Source organism: Phascolarctos cinereus, unplaced genomic scaffold (genome assembly GCF_003287225.1).
Source record: "Phascolarctos cinereus isolate Bilbo 61053 unplaced genomic scaffold, phaCin_HiC Scaffold_726;HRSCAF=1367, whole genome shotgun sequence".
Lineage (NCBI taxonomy): Eukaryota > Metazoa > Chordata > Mammalia > Diprotodontia > Phascolarctidae > Phascolarctos > Phascolarctos cinereus.
In genome coordinates, this window is record NW_027556098.1 from 294,633,768 (window position 1) to 294,638,203 (window position 4,436).

At 38.0% G+C, this 4,436-nt stretch overlaps 1 pseudogene; it reads right to left on the bottom strand.

Annotated features, from left to right (window-relative positions):
* Positions 1–2,372: 2,372 nt before the first annotated feature.
* On the bottom strand, positions 2,373–2,531 carry LOC110214986 (ribosomal protein eL39-like 2; annotated as a pseudogene).
* Positions 2,532–4,436: the final 1,905 nt, after the last annotated feature.

Sequence of the window (4,436 nt, forward strand, 5' to 3'; positions counted from 1 at the left end):
TAGTTGAGCAGAGCCTGGAAGGGAACCAGGAATTCCAGGAGGTAGAGGTATGGCAGGAGAGTAATCCAAGTGTGGGGGCCGGCCATTGCAAAGGTACGGAGAATGGGATGTGGAGCATTGTGTTTGAGGAATAGCACGGCTGGATATTGGAGTGTGTGGAAGGCTGTAATATTTAAGTAGACTACAAAGGAAAGGTTATGAAGAGCTTTAAGTGCCAAACCAAGGAGGAAATGACCACAACTTTATAGTATTAACAGGTGCCACGAGCCTTCCTTGTGGAAATCAAATGATTATTTGTATGATTGTAATTTGTTTTCAGGATAAGCAATTAAATTGAGGAATTTTGGTAGTACAAAATATTATGCAATGAAATCATATATCCTCAAATTTTAACATGTATCAAATAATTGAAAACATTACCAATCAAAGAATCTACATATACATTATTCTATTGGAGTTCAAGATAAATTCAAAATACATGGCACCAAAACTTCAGCTAAACTACATTTGCTTTATGTGATTTAAAGAAGCTCATGATAGAAGACTCCACAGCTACAGATGGTTTAGAGGAATGTATGTGTATGTGTGTGTGTGTGTGTGTGTGTGTGTGTGTGTGTGTGCATGTATGTATGTATAAGTGGGGAAAGAGGTCCAGATCAGTTATTTGGCAACTTATGTGTAACATGCAGTGTTAGATACCTGGGCCTTTGAGAGATTAAATTACTTTCCCATGACCACTCAGCTTTACCCCATGTTTTCTGTCCAGCTCTCTATCCGCTCATCATGCTGCTTCTCATATTTTCACATATTATCCATAAAATAAATTTACCATCTAAGAACGTACATTGCTTAAATAGAAATGTGTGGAATGAAGTATCCTGGATTTGGAGCCAAAGGACAGGAATTCAAATTCCATGCCTTGCCACTTACCATTACTTTGAGCCATTACTTTAAACTTCTATGGGCCTTAGTTTTCACACCTGGAAAGTTAGGGGATTGTACTAGATAAATTCTAAGGTCCCCTCCTCTTTTAAATCCTAGGATCTGAATTTAATTCTATTATTCTGAATGTAAAGATTACTTCATAATATGTAAGGAAGTCAATGTTTTAATTGCAATAACTTTCCCCATTTACTCTATTTGAAGTCTCTTGATGCAAATTCTGTTGTACTCTTTACCACACCCCTCATTTACATATATATGTATATATGAGCACATATACTATGTAAACATACATACAAATATGTACACATAAATATTATGTGTGTGTATATATATGTCTATGTCTTACCTTTTCACTAGAAAGATTAATCTATAGTGGGTATTTATAATCACTATGATATAAAATAAGTGAAAATGATATTCTAATAAATAACTAGAGAGGTGCTTTCTCACAGTTGACATCAGGAAATTATATGACCTTGGCAGCATGAAAGTATAACCAAAAAAGACTTTGATGTCTTTTCAAACTGTTTTGGTATCTCAGCATCAGAAGGCTAACTCAGGTTTGGTTTAACTAAGGATTCAGCAATGATATTTTGGCTGTGGCTGCTAAAAGTGTTAAAGTGGTATTAAGGCATCCTGGAAAGTATTGATTTAGAAAATCTTACTTCTTTAATGCTGATTTAACAGCTCTGATAGCAAAGAGAAATTCAAAGTTGCAGTAATTTTTATTTAAGTAGCTGCCCTCAAAGCTTTCCCAACACAAAGGTTTCTTCATAAGTCATTATAACAGCAGAAGTCGATATAAGGCAGACATAGCATGGACCATATTCCAAGGAGATTTAGTTATTCAGATTGAGAAAGACTTTAATTTATGGTTATCTCATCTATTATGTATGGCATGGGCTGAGAAGAAAGTACAGCAGCCTGGCACAGTAGGATACCCACTCAAAGGAAAATTATAGTAGTTCACATTAAGATAGTGCTTTATGGTTTACAAAGCCTTTTTTCTCCCCTAAAATTGGGAGGGATGGTTAAAATATCACACACATTTATTGCTGAACTTATGAACAAAGTTCATGAAAACAAATGGCAAGTTGCGTCTCGTCGCTACGTTTCTTTATGCCTATCCCTTAAAAGACAGCATATATGAAGTAACACAGGCTGTGGTGGTAGAGGACCTGGGTTTGAATCTTACTTCTGACGCTTAGTTATCTGTACGATTTTGAGGAAGTCATTTAACCTCCATTTCTTTATCTGTAAAAGGAAGGGGTTAAACTATTTCTGGTCTCTTTAGTACTTTCCAGCTCTAGATTGATGACCTTTAAGAAATATCTTTCAAAATGGGAGAGTGATGCCATGTATTTCTTACTGGCAGATCTGTCATGGTAAGGTTCAAGTATAGTAGGATAAAACACTGCTAGCTTTTTTTAAAACAAGTCTAGCTTTGTCCTTCTCCAGTGTCTTCTCTTTGAATTGTTGCTGATCTTTTTGCCACTTTTCCTTTGAATTCAGGGAAGAATAGGACAATTTGACTTTGTTTTCATAACAAAGAACCTCTTGATCATGAAAGACCTGGGAGTTGACATGGTGAAGAACTCGCTGAAGTGAACACAGTACCAGAGCAGAGAAAGCTTACAAAGCACTACAAATGACCCTACCCACCCATCCAGCAGGAAGCAGGTCGTGCATGTGGTATTATTTCCATTTTACAAATGATAAAGTGACCTGTTCATGATCACACACCATTAAGTATCAGAACCAGGATTTGAACCTAGGTTTTCTGACTGGTCTGGCCTCCTTTCTAGCATGTGATTCTAATAATAGAGAACTGTGGATGGGCCCAAGGGTCAGGAAGCTACACTGACTCCCTTCTCACTTCCCTCTGCTCTGGACTCACACACACGTTCAGACTAAGTTGAGGCTTGGAGGAGCTTGGACTCTAATGAGAGGAGATAGGCTTTCTTTTCTCACATTCTATAATTATACACTCATACTAACATCCAAGAGAAAAATTAACTCGTACCACAGGCTTTGGATCATGTCTAGACCCCTCCCAAAGAGGGGAATAAGAAAGTAGTCAATGTATAATGTAAATCAGATATTTTTGTTTTTGTTCAGTCATCTCAGTTGTATCTGACCCTTGGTGACCCCATTGGGGGTTTTCTTGGTAAAGATACTGGACTAGTTTGCTGTTTCCTTCTCTAGTTCATTTCACAGATAAAGAAAATGAGGCAAACAAGGTCAAGTGACTTGCCCAGGGTCACATAGCTAGTAGGTGTCTGAGTCCAGGTTTGAACTCAGAAAGATGAGTCTTCCTGACTCCAGGCCTGGTACTCTATGCACTATGGCGCCATCTAGCTGCCCATCCTTCACACAGCCAGCAAAATGGTTTACCTTAAGTGTAGGTCTAACTGTCACTCACCTATTCAATACAATTCTGGTGGTTGCCTATGGCCTGGAGGGTAAAATATAAAATCCTTTATTTGATTTTAATGCCCTTCACAACTTGATCCCTACCTATTTTTCCTGTCTAATTATAAATTACTCCCCTTTATCTACTCTAGAATTTAAGTTTCTCTGTGTTTTTTACAGAGTCTAGGAAAAGCTGGAGTTATGTGCTTACATGATATTATTCAATTAAGTATTGTTGTTGTTCAATTGTTTCAGTCATTTCTGACTTATTTCTTGCATCCTTCCCCTCTTCACTCCCACTTAGATTCTTATCTCTTCTCGACTAGAAGACTATTATAGCCACTTACTAACTGCCTTTCTTTCCTCTCTCTAATTTAACTTTGATATTGTTGTTAGAACAATCTTCCTAGTGCACAAATCTGATAGTATTACTAGTCACCCAAATGTTCAGTGGGGTTCACCGGTTCTTACATTGGATGCTGGCATTTAAGACCTCTCACAGGCTTTAATGAAACCTTCCTGCTTATCTCTTATTATCCTCCCTCAAATATTCTATCTTCCTGCCAAACCGGGCTACTTTCCACATCTTCTCCCCTGTCTCCTCTGTCCCTTCATTCTTCTCCTGCCCCCTCCTGTCTCTGACCTCTTAATTACCCAATCTAATACTCTTTCCTTTATCCTCATTCTTCTTGACCTCTTGGCAGCCTTTGACTCTATCAGTCTCCCTCTTCACCTTCATACTGTCTTCCCTGTAATTTTCTTTTGCTGGATACTGCGCTTTCTCGGTTTTCTTTCTTCTCCACGTATGATTATTTCTCTCAGTCTCCTTTGTTGGATCTTCATCCAGGTCATGCCTTTTAGTTATTTATTTGCATGCCTTTCCCCTCATTCAGTCATGTTACTTTATAATGGGTTTGGTGTCACATTTCTCATTGTATTTCCAGTGCCTAGCAGAGTGGCTTATATTCAATCGGAGTTTAGCAAATATTCGTTTAAATGAATTGTATTGAATCGGCAGGCACACAATATAACTAATACCAAACCCGACCTCCCACAGCTGGGCTTCTAACCTCACAGCA